Source organism: Monodon monoceros, unplaced genomic scaffold (genome assembly GCF_005190385.1).
Source record: "Monodon monoceros isolate NGI ecotype Baffin Bay Population unplaced genomic scaffold, NGI_Narwhal_1 Super_Scaffold_7, whole genome shotgun sequence".
NCBI lineage: Eukaryota > Metazoa > Chordata > Mammalia > Artiodactyla > Monodontidae > Monodon > Monodon monoceros.
In genome coordinates, this window is record NW_021703784.1 from 84,877,760 (window position 1) to 84,890,938 (window position 13,179).

Consider the following 13,179-nt stretch of genomic DNA (forward strand, 5'->3'; position numbering starts at 1 on the left):
GTCATAGGTGGGACAATGTTCTTGAGCCAGTGGCTGTCTACTGGCGAGGGCTTTCCTAGTCTCTTGGTTTCAGCCTGGCTCTCAGATCCGTCCTCTAACCTTTCTTATTAGCCAACTATTTATCAGTGCTGAGCTTTATCAAGACTGTTAGAGAAAGGTCTTACATCCCTGCTCTAGAAATGTCTAAGCTGGTTTTGAATGTTCTGGTCTTTAACAAGGTAATGGAAAATTTTTTAAAATAAGGCTCTTAATTGAGCCTTAATTTCTATTGAAGTAGTTTTATAAGATTTATAACTGTGTTTAGTAGGCCTCTAATGATACCATGAATTTGCATAATGCTGATTATCCAGGCAATTCAAAGTAATTTATAGCTATATCTTCATTATCAGATGATAGATATTAACCCCATTTTATTGCTGGGGAAATTGAGGCTTCTTTGACCCAAAAAAGTCAAACCACAGGAGAGGAATGACACTCAGATTTCAAGATTTCCTGGCATTTCCCCTCTCCTTGTCACCCCTGTCTTTTTGGGGATTGGCATGCTCTTGTTAGGCAACTAAGCTGCTGGCCAGTTAGTTAGCTGGTTTGAGTTACTCCTTTTGGAATTGTTTGTTTTTATATATAAAAAATGGAAATTCTAGTTCATTTGGCTCTCCCACTGGGAAGGTTAATGAATGAATATGAACTTTGTTAAACTGTTCGGGAAAATGACAGTATGAGAAATGTTTTTTTATTTTTTAAATTTTTGGCTGTGTTGGGTCTTCACTGCTGCTCATGTGCTTTCTCTAGTTACGGCAAGCGGGGGCTACTCTTCGTTGCAGTGCGCGGGTTTCTCATTTTGGTGGCTTCTCTCGTTGCGGAGCATGGGCTCTAGGGTGCACGGGCTTCAGTAGTTGTGGCTCGCAGGCTTAGTTGCTCCGTGGCCCTGTGGGATCTTCCCGGACCAGGGCTCGAACCTGTGTCCCCTGCATTGACAGGCAGATTCTTAACCACTGCACCACCAGGGAAGTCCTAAAATGTTATTTTATTAACGATAAACTTGGATTTTGCTTTTGGGCCTCATGCAGGCCTTTTCCAGTTTCCCAAATGTGCATGCCAAAGGCGCTAATAAAGCTTAGTCTACTTACTTTGTGTCTAACCCAGCCAAGGACTTCTTTTAGAATATCCCCCTACAAACCACATGTTTTGAAATAGCTTGCTGCTACCAAACCGCAATTATTAAATAATAATTTGTATTGTTAAAACATTAATGAAAGACTTTTATAACTATGAGAGATTCCATTCGAAGGAAGTAGTTGTTACCACACTAATGTGTTTTGATTTCAGCCAAGAACAAAGAAATTTGTTGTGTGAATTGCCCAACATTTAGGCAATTGGACAAGTTTGGTGGGTACTTTTGAATTAGTCCTGGGAATATTCGGTATCCCCAGCCCTCTGGGGACCTCAGTTTGGGAGCTGTTGTTGAAGACCATTGGGCCACGGCTGACCCCAGTAAGATCAAGGCATTATCATTTGGGTTTTGGTTTTCAAAATGGTTGAGAAATTTCATATATAAAGAAAAAAAAATGTAGAAAACCTCTCTCTCTGGGGCCCAAGTTCTACCTAGAGCTACGCCCGGGGCTTTTAGTTCTCGTTTCTCCACTTTCATGGGTCATTAGGTCACACCTTGGGGAAATAACAGAAGGAAATGGGAAGGCAGAACCAATGGCAGGGAGGATTTTACTGTGAGAGCAAGGGCTCTGCAGACAGAGTGACTTGGGAACAGACCCGAGCTCGCTGTTTCTCTGCTGTGTGACTTTGGCTTTGTTACTTAACCTCTCTGCTCTCAGTTTTTTCATCTGCAACATAGAGGCAATAACTGCCTCAGTGGAATTGTTGTGAGGACTAAATGGAATAGTGTTGATAAAAAAGTGGTGTCCTAGGCTAGCACCTGGAAGGCTTGTAATATTGTTAAGAACAGAAAGTAACTCATGGAGACCTCAGATCCTATTGGCAGGTGTACATACTGTTGAAAAGGTTTGTTTTCACATCCTCATATTTTATTTGTTTGTTTGTTTGTATTTTAAGTTCTGAAGCAGGAATTATGTTATTTGCTGTATTTTTTTAAAATTTATTTAGTTTATTTTTGACTGCATCGGGTCTTCGTTGCTGCGCACGGGCTTTCAGGGGCTGCTCTTCGTTGCAGTGCATGGGCTTCTCATTGTGGTGGCTTCTCTTGTTATGGAGCACGGGCTCTAGGCGCACGGGCTTCAGTAGTTGTGGCACGTGGGCTGTAGAGCGCAGGCTCAGTAGTTGTGGTGCACGGGCTTAGTTGCTCTGCGGCATGTGGGATCTTCCCAGATCAGGGCTCAAACCCGTGTCCCCTGCATTGGCAGGCGGATTCTTAACCACTGCGCCACCAGGGAAGCCCATCCTCATATTTTTTAAGAATATACTTCTCTTATGTTCCTTTAGATGGTCCTGATCCTGTGACCCTCGCCCCTCTCTTTGGGGAGGGAAGTCAGTTTCAGTGGGACCCTCTCTTGGCCTGCAGTTTGCCAAAGCCACCATTGGCATAAACAGCTCCCTGGCAGGATGGCCTTGAGAATCCAAGGGTGCTTCCATCTCCCACCAGGTTGGCGGTGCCCTGGCTTTAGCTGTGAGCAGGAGTCAGTGGCATCCCGGCTCAGCCCAGACTGTGGACGAGCTCTGTGTGTGGAGGAGGCACATTTTGGTTTCATGTCAGAAAAGTTGCATTTCCCACCCTTGGTTCTTCCAGTGGAAGATCAGGAAAGGTCACTTCTTACTTGGCCTCGTGACCTGGGAGTTTGAGTTCCTTGGCCCTTCCAGCACCAGTTTTGCTTCCTTAGGTGTTCTGGGTTGCAGTAATTAGGCCCAAGGGCCTCTTTGAAGACTGGGACCATATTTACCCTATATTGGGTATACTGGGTTAAATAAACCATATTCTCACAATGAATTTTACCTGTTCCTTTTTACTTTCTTTTGTAATGCGGCTACTAGAAACATTTGAATTACACATGTGGTCTGCATTATATTTCTATTGGACGATGCTGGTTACCGCCTTCTCCCTGTATCTGTGTAATAAACTACATGGACCTGCCTGGGTTATATGGCCGAGCTGAGGGTTGAGGGCAGAGGTGGGCGTGAGGTGCTCTTACGCGCTGGCGTACCTTCTGGATGGTAATGCCAAAGGGGGGTGTAGGGAGTTGAATCCCCTCCCCCCAAAAGATATGCCTACCCAGAGCCTAAGAATGTGACCTTATTTGGAATAAGTGTCTTTGTGGGTGTAATTAGGATCTTGAGATATCATCCTGGATTACCCAAGTGGGGTCTAAATCTAATGGCATGTGTCCTTCCTTATAAGAAGACGAAAGATGGGCTATGTGCAGACAAAGGCAGAGATTGGAGTGATGTGTCCCCAACCTCAGAAATGCCAGGGACTGATTGCCGGCAGCCACCAGAAGCTGGGAGAATGGCATGGAATGGATTCTCCCACGGAGCCTCCAGAAGAAGCCACCCTCCCAATACCTTGATTTTGGACATTTGTCCTCTGGAATTGCCAGAGAATAAACTTCTGTTGCTATAAGCCACCCATGTTGTGGTAGTTACAACAAGAATGTATTCTCCCTCAGTTCTGGAGGTGAGAAGTCCAAGTTCAACATGGCAGCAGGGTTGCTTCCTTCTGGAGGCTCTGAGGGAGAGTCTGTACCATGCCTGTCTCCTGGCTTCTGGCGGTTGCCGATGACACTGGGCACTCCTTGGCTTTGTAGCGGCATCACTCTCATCTCTGTCTTCATCTTCAAATGGCCTTCTTCCCTGTGTTTCTGTCCAGATTTCCATCTTATAGGGATACCAGTCCTTGGATTAGGGTTCACTCTGACCCAGTATGACCTCTTCTTAACTTGATTACATCTGAAAAGACCCTGTTTCCAAATAAGGTCACATTCACAGGTCCTCAAGGTTAGAACTTGAACATATCTTTCGGGGGGACACAATTCTACTCACTACAATAACCTCGGGAAAGTACTAACACAGTACGCACACATAGTGGGTCTTCAATAAATAATAGTTTCCATTACTCTTCTGAATAGAGTGGGAAAACCTACATGGAACTTTCTAACTGAATTTTTCTGTATTTTCAGACCTTTGAGGTTTAGAGTATCAATAAAGCCAGAGCATTTTCTGTTGTTTTTTTGGTAAGGCACAGCTTTTATTTGCAATATGATGCTCTTCTAGGGTATGTATAAGAGCTGCCATGCATCTCAATTACAGAATACGTTTGCCATTTGGATTTTGAGTGACTTTAGCCCAGTGCTGTCAAGGTTTCCTTCGGGCACTTTTGTCTTGCTTAACAATGCAAAACAGAAAATGCACACAAATAGTTCCCCCAAGTGAGGCCTGTCATTATTGCTTCTTTTACCTCCGGGGCCCCAAACTGCAGAAGCTTATTCACGGCGAGGCAATGAGAGCTCTAAATCTCCCGTCTCCATATATTACATTTCATATTATACTCGAACATGGCGAAATTAATTGTGACCAAGTCAGGGAAGACGGGAAAAACCTATAATGGTTTATCATATTTTGCAGGCTTTGTGAGGGCCATAAATTTAAGGCATATAGGAATTGTATTTATTCCTTAGATTTCACAAATTTGTCACGTTCCCTTTCTCTGAGGATGACAAGTTCTTCGAGACAACAGGATCTCTGATTTGGAAGTAGAAAAAGAGGTGACCGTGGAGATGCTCCCAGTGTCCCAGGCGACTGCAGAGCTGTCCCTCTCAAGCTTCTTTGGTTACATGGCTGTTAATAGCTAAATTATTAATGCAGGTTTGCTGGTGGAGGGAGCTGCTTCTGACTGTTGTCTCTCTTACATCAGCCCTTTAATAGCTGCAGTTGTGGGAGACAGCTTTCCTGTGGAGCAGTTCATAAACTGAATAGTGTGTGTGTGTGTGTGTGTGTGTGTGTGTGTGTGTGTGTTGGAAGGAGCTTGTAGTAGCTTCTGACCTTATTTTGTGAGTGCACGTGTATCTGGGACCTTGAGATGCAGGAATGCACATCTTGGAACTGGATTCATCTTGGAGCTGCTTAAACAAGGACATTTACCCATTACTGAATTCCACTGGCAGCTCAGCAGCTTCCATCAGCATGGAAATGCCTCCTGCCTCAGTCTGTTTGGACACTGAAGGCACATATTCCAATGAAATTCACTGAGATGATGGGTTCTTCAAGGTCACAGTGAAGCAGTTTTGGTTATAGATTCTCGGTGGCTGCATCAACGGGAATGCAGCCTTGATTTGATGGTCTTTGTTTCCTTTTCCAAAGGAAAATCCATGAAGTGATTTTTTTTTTTAAATCACAGAATGGTTTAACTGTCAGTAACCCTGTAGCTCATTAGCTTCAAACTTTGTTGATAGCAACCCACAGAAGCGTATTTATACGTTCTCACAAACATTTGTACGTAAATGGTTCATAGCAGTGTTATTCAAAATAGACCAGAAGTGGAAACAACCCAAATGTCCATCATTGGATGAATGGATAAATAAATGTGTTATATTACCTGCTATGGAATCTTATTCAGGCATAAAAAGGAATGATGTACTGATGAGCGCTGCAATGTGACCGACCTTGAAAACATTATGCTAAGTGGTAGAAGCCAGATATAGAAGACCACAAGCTGTATGATTCTGTTTTTGTGAAATGTCCGGAATAGGTAAATCCATGGAAACAGAAAGTGGATTGGTGGTAGCCTAGGGCTAGGGTGGAGGTTAAGAGGAAATGGGGATTGACTGCTCATGGGTATGGGGTTTCCTTTTTGGGGTGACAAAATGTTCTAAAATTGATGGTGGTGCTGTTTACATAGCTCCGAATATAGTAAAAACTGTATACGTTAAATAGGTGAACAGTTTGGTATGTGAATTATATCTCGATCAAACTTAAAAATCACATTTACATCGCAAACTAACATTTGTGTAAAGCTGAATTCAAACTTACTCTTTCTGTGTCTGGTACTTTCCGATTTATCCCAATCTGTTCCATTCTATTTCTTTAAAAAGTTGCTGCATGTGACCCACCAAATCGATTCCATAATCCACACTTTTATAGATTCCACTCCCTTTGACAGATGAAAAAACCGAGTCCCAGAGCTTAAGAAGTGAGTGCAGAGTTGCACAGTTTGTTAGTGGCTGAGCTGAGACTACAGACTGGGTCTTCTGATGCCCAGTCAGCTGTGCTTGCCAAGATGCTGGGTGTTCTTTTTAAAAGAGTGAGTGGAATTTGGGGTTAAGAAAAGGTACTGGTCATGAATAGCCTCCTTATAAACACCTTCTCGCGGGGCCTGGGGTGCTGGAAAGCTCAGGACACAGAGAAGGGCTGACTGCGGTCTTGCATTGAGCCCCAGTATCCAGTCCAGGACACACGATGCAGCCGCAGCTTATCCAGGAGGCCCTGTGTGTTTATTTTTCAGGCAAAGATGCTATTTTCTGAGCATTGCACAGTAAAAACATTAGAAATTCCTAGTTGCCTGGCTTCTAGCCCTTCTACTGGAAGTAAAATTTGAGATAGGGGATGATAGAAAGTTAGGAAAATACAAACAGGCAATTAGGGAAAAAGGAGGAGCTGGGTTCCCCTGCGGCTCTTCCATTAGCCAGTTGGTGGCAATCAATTGTGCCCTGAGTAAACAGCCCTGGTCAGAGATACAAATAGAAGAGAATTTTTCCCCAGGTAAAGGATGGGGAGGGAGTGGGGAGTGGAGGTACCCAAAGTCCCGGTTAGTCTAAGTGCCTGGTACCTTTGCTACAGGGTTCCTTTCCAAGGACTGAAGAGCTGATTCAGCCCTGCTGTCTGCTCCCCGGTCTGTGAGAGACCATTGCATGGGCAGGGCTATTTTTTCACCAAGTTTTGCTCAACTTTTGGACAGAACACTCTACCTCCTTAGTTAATTATGTGCATAAATATTTGCTCCTTCCTAACAGGACCGTTTCCTGTGTTAAAAAGGGCTCACGTGGAGTCAAGGTTTTCTTTTCTCCCTCCCACTATGAATTTAGTGCTGGTTAAAGGGGGCCCACCTCAGGGACAGAACACCTCCTGTTTAGTTGGGGGTCTGGAGCTGAGGTGGAAGGAGCAGCCTGTTTGTCCAGTGGTCTGGCCTTCAGCCGGATTCCCGGGGCCCCTACCTGCCTAGGAGGGCATCTGCCATTGGATTGACATTGGGTGACAGCACTGAGAGCCCGCTGTGCACGGTTTCAGTGTGGGTGGAAGCCTGCTTCTTGATCAGGAATTGATGACCTCCCTGCCCTGATTGAGAGGGTAGGGGGCAGGGACCATGCTGGAGGGAATCCGAGCAGCAAATATAAGTAATATTTAATAAAACAATAACAGAAACAGGTTTGGGTTTCAAGTCTCACTGAAACTTTCCCAACAACCCCATGTAGAGGCTAAGACACTGCTGATACTGAGATGGGGTAGACCTGCCTCAAGTCCTGCCTCCTCCACCTGCCCGCGGTGTGACCTTGGGAATGTTTGCTCCCTTTCCCAGCCTCAGTTTCCTTCTCTGTCAACCGCGGATGGTGATGTCCTCGCCTCATGGGGTGACAGACAGTATATGCGTAGCACTTCACGTGTAGAATGGCCCATAATATATGCTCAAAAAATGACAGCCATTTATATGATCAGGTGGTGACTTTTCTTATCCCCGTTTGACAGATCAGAAGTGGAGGCACTGAAAGCTCACGTCACTTGCTCAGGGTTCACAGCTCCGAAGGAATGGGGCCAGGACCCGAGTTCAGGGGTGCCTGACTCTGGACCTCGTGTTTTTCACCACGGTGTCCTCCTTGCTTATCATTTAATTAAGGGGTTAAGTTTAGAGGAGCCACCCTGGTAATGGGCACTGGATCTTCCTGCCTTTTCAGATCTGCAGGTCTTCCCAAAGGGAGTTGACTCACCCAAGTGACCTCAAGGATGTTCACCGGAGAAGGGCAGTCACGGGGCGTGTAAGAGTGCACGAGCCTAAGCCTCTGTCTCTCACGTCCCTCTTTCTCTGTTCCTGGAATTACTGGGGCTGATTTCCACCTCCCTTTTTTTTTTTTTTTTTTTTTTTGCGGTACGCGGGCCTCTCACTGTTGTGGCCTCTCCCATTGCGGAGCACAGGCTCTGGACCCGCAGGCTCAGTGGCCATGGCTCACGGGCCCAGCCGCTCCGCGGCACGTGGGATCTTCCCGGACCGGGGCACGAACCCGCGTCCCCTGCATCGGCAGGCGGACTCTCAACCACTGTGCCACCAGGGAAGCCCTCCATCTCCCTTTTGAACTGACGATCTCAGGGCTGGTTTTCGGCTGTACAGATTCCTTTGTCATCCAGTTTTCAGCCTTTTGTGCGTGTCTGTTACAGATTACATTCGGTCCTGGCAGATACAGGCTTCCCCCCTCCACCTCCCCCCGGCTTCTTTGATGCTTGCAAACATTCTTAGGGGCTAATAAGTATTGGATGGGCCCAAGAAATTGAATAAACACATTTAATACGAGGTTGATTTTTCTGAGGCCCTCCCGCCAGCCTCCTTTCAGCCATAGCATACTCGGTCTCTATCGGACTTGTGTGCGCAGCTATGTGAAATCACTTAGAGCCTGTTGGGCATGCTGATTAAAAAAAAATAATAATAACCAATAAACAATCCTAGAATGAGCCTCTGGAGAGGATTATCCTGGATTCCCTTGAAAAACATCCTCTGTGGCTCCAGGGAGGTCAAAGTTGTGAGTCCGGGGGCCTGTGGTTTGTAAAGGCGGCAGATCCTCTAACCTGGGGCCTTGGTCTGATGGCTTAAGGAATCCTGTGGACTCAGAGTAGTAATAGTAATAGCAATTTAAAGTAGGTTCATTACTGGAGCAGTTATTGCTTTTGTTCAAAATGGCCCATTGAAGTCAGGCCCTATTAAATACAGCCGTTTAACTGACACTTAGCACCTATAGGGAGATAAATTATCCTTTGGCGTGGTCACCTCCACTTTGAAATTTGCTCACTGTTATGAGCCCTGGGAGGGTAGTTCGGGCAGACTACTCTGCCCACAGCAGCCCACGTTTCAGTCATTTTGTTCAGCACACATTCAGTGAGGACCTGCTCTCTGCTGGACACTGTGAAGCTAGGAGGTTTGCTGAAAATGGGCCCAGCTTTTAAGGGGCTCACAGCTCTTATTCAGTCATGAAACACTGATCGAGCACCTATTGCATGCAAAGCCCTGTGCCTGGCATTGTAAGGGAGACATTGATGGCAGAACGGGCGTGCCCATGGGGCCCTTACAACCTTGTGCAGAGGACAGACTTGGAACCACCTAACAGGGCACAGCCTAGAACTGAGCCTACGTTCTGAGAGGGACAGGAAGGTGCCGAGAGCACGGAGGGAGGAGTGATTGGTTCCATCACTTGGATTGAGGAAGGCTTTGTGGCGGAGGTGACGTTAACTGATCCTTGAAGGACGTCCTCGCTGATGAAAGTCAACCAGATTAACTTTAAAGGAGCTTAAAGCAGGGCTACTGCTTTGGGGCCTGGACCGGAGCCAGAAGGCTCTCCAGGACGGAGGCCGCTTCTCTCCCCATCTGTCTCGATGCCTGTGTGGTCGCTTCCTCTTGGTGTCCTTGGCCTCGCTCTGCACGCCCGCTGTGCTCTCGTCCTGCCCACTGCCTCCTTCAGCTTCCCGTCCATGCCGCCCTGTCCTGTCTCCCTCATGCCCTTCCCACTCAGCTTCCTGCTCACTGGCCCACTGTGCCCTAAAGACCCCAGGGGAGGCATGTGTGCCACCTGCTCGTCTTTTCTGGTCACGCCATGGGTGTCACTGGCCCCTGGTAACCCCGTCTTGGATCGGAGGCCCGCCTCTGGTTCAGTCAGCAGACGTCAGGGTCCGGCACGGCGACAGTGGTGACCTGCTCCTCAGGGGCCCTAGGAGGGTTGAGCCACGTGTGCTACAGACCAGGCATTGTCGCTCAAGAGGGGGTCTCTGACTGTGCCTGCGGAGACGTCTACCAGGATGCCCACGGCAGCTCTGTGTGCAGTGGTGAGACGTTGGAAATGGTCTCAGTGTGCATCTAAGGGGACTTAGTAAATAAATGCTGGCGTTCTAAAGTGGAGTGCTATCTGGCAACTAAAATTAGGGGACTAGGTCTTCACACACAGACATGGATAAATCTTTCCAGAAATTTAGAGTGGGAAAAAGAAAGGATCTATATGGTATATGCCACTTGAGTTTATTTTGAAACCACGCAAAACAGGACTGTCTATCTGTCTGTCTGTCTAGTGTGTATGTGTATAGTGTGTATATATAGATACATAATTGTATATACACACATACATAGTGTATGTACATATACATATGTACATGAATATATTATATACACACACTATTGTAGTAAAAGTACAAAACCTGAAAAGAAGACTTACAGCAGGTTTGTAGTTACCTCTGGGGAAAGTGGGATGGAATGGGATGATGGGGGGGGTACTCTCAACCATCCATCTCAGTAGTATTTTATTCCTTAAAAAAGATATGAAATATGGCAAAACGCTAATATTTGTGAATTTGGTCTGGGTCCATGAGAATCTATTACGTCAAAATCTGTGCCGCTTTTTATGCTTGAACTATTTCATATTGTTAAAAAGGATGTTTAGAGAATGGAAGATTGTGTGGGAATAGCTGGAACTTTGTCGTGGATGATACAGATGGAAGGTGGATGGAAGCTGCATCATGTGGGCCATGAATCTTCTTGCCAGTGGGGTTTTGGGTGGAGGAGGTGGGGAGACATGAAGTGGAGACAGGGACGTGATGAGCCCTCTGTGAAAATGACTGAGCGGGGGAAGAGCTTGGGGGCGCAGAGACTGGGTAGGGTGCTGCAGTGATGGTACAGACAGAGAGGATGGGGGCCAGAGTCGGGAGGGAAGGGGGGTGAATCGGAGAGCGGGAAGTGAGGCAGTGGGACCCCTGTGCCCTTTACACTCCAAAGCGATGCTGGCTGTCGAAGTGGTAGAATCGGTTTACCCAGACTTGAGGGCTGTGTGTCTACCTGTTCAGTGGTACCTGCTCTGTGAAGGAACTGCCCAGAAAAGCAGATCATGGCTGGAATGAGAGCTTGGAGAAAAAAATGACTCTGAGTCTGACTGGTCAGGTGAATGTCCACAACATTTTGTGATTTGAGTGTCATGCAGGCATGCTCAAAATGTAAAGTGTCCGTTACATTTATTTCCAAGTCACACATTAAGGATGCCACTTATTTCAGAAAGATTCTGTGGAGGAATTCTTTAATTAATGAGCTTCTTTTATGCATTACTGTATAGTTTCTTTGTCAAAAAAGTCTTTTAATTGAATTATTAGGGGAAGCTGTCTCTTCAGAGTCAAAACTAACCTACTTTGATGTACTCTTTGACAGTTTGGTTCTATGATGGTCTTGGCCCCCATTAAAATTCTGAAAAATCACATTTATTGCTCTTCTTATTGTTATTTGTTGTTGAAAATACAGTTAATCAGAAAGAAGAAAATAAAAATCACCAGTAATCCCACCATTCAGAAAAAAATGGTGTATTATCCTTTCTGACATGTTATATATGTGTTTGTATGTATATATAGTTTTAAAACTTTATTTTATGGTACAGATGAACCTATTTGCAGGGCAGGAATAGAGATGTAGACGTAGAGAACGGACATGTGGACACAGAGGGGGAAGGGGAGGGTGGGACGAATTGGGAGATTAGGATTGACATACATACACTACCATGGGTAAAATAGAGAGCTAGTGGGAAAATGCTGTAAGGTACAGGAAGCTCAGCTCGGTGCTCTGTGATGACCTAGATGGGTGGGCTGGAGCGGGGGTGGGAGGAAGGTCCAAGATGGAGGGAATATAGGTATCCGTATAGTTGATTCACTTCATTGTTAGCAGAAACTAACAAACCTTGTAAAGCAATTATACTCCAATAAAAACAAAACAAAACAAAACTTCATTTTAAATATTTACATGGTGAACATTTTTCTGTTCATTAAAACATTTCTATTTGAGTTTATCCTCAGTTTTTCCCCTAACTCTGTTCGTCATTATAAATTTTATTAGCTTTATTTTCTGTAGTCTATATTATGAAAACAATAGGCTTTTACATTGTCTCCTAATTTAGGTTGTCTGTTCTAATACTAATTGGTTTTTTTGAAACCACACAAGACCCCTCTTAACTGAGCTGCTCTCCATCTAAGGAGGATGCTTCCACTTCCAGTCACCAGTTCTTCTGCATGAGTTTTAATGGCTGTATTGAATTCTGTCCAGTAGATGTTCCATAATTTATTTAACCACTCCCAAATTTGGGGCATTTGTGTTGTGGCCAGGTTTTTGTTTATCCTAAGCATCACTGTGGATAACATGTTTGTAAGATGTTACTTGTGCACATCTGTAGTCATTTCTGTGGATTAGAAAAATTCCCAGAAATCCAACACCCATTCATGTCCCCGGTAACCTTGAATGGCCAGGAGCAGAGACTGTTGTCTGGCATGGTTCCTGCAGAACAGGAGCCCGATAGCTCACTGCTTCATGCCTGTGTTGTGGCTGCTTCCTGTGTCATCCTTTTGTTAACAACTAGAGTCGTGGCTAGTACTGCATTATTCTGTTACTATTACTGCCTTGCCTGGAGAAGAGCCCCAGTGATACCCTCAGTTAGCACCATCTCCTCTGGGTGCTTTTTTTCCCGCTTAGCTCTGGCTGTCTTAGCAGCCACCCAGGGCCACATTGGGTCTTCCTAATCCAGGCATCAGGCCCCACCAGACTCCCACTTGGCTGCAGGACAATGGGTCTCACTTCACAGACGGGATCTCAGAAGGTCTTGGGTTGCTTAGGTGGGTCAAGGGGCCCTGTGGTACACCCACCCCATCCATTGCTTCCCACTACCTAGTAGAAAAGAATCAGAAAGGGACCACCTAGGTAATGAGGTGGTGTTTATGTAACAGAAGCTCGCCATCATCCTACAAATTTATTAATGTAATGGTAGCCATTTCCTATATAACTGTGTCAACTTTATTCATTAGCTATCTGGTATAGAGTAACCTTGCGAGTGTTATTAGGTTACCATACACATTTTTGTTAGGTAAAACCGTACACATTTCCAGTTAAGACAAAGAATGTGCAATTTCCTGAAGTCAGGATCGAGGTCATAACCTTGAGTGCTCAAG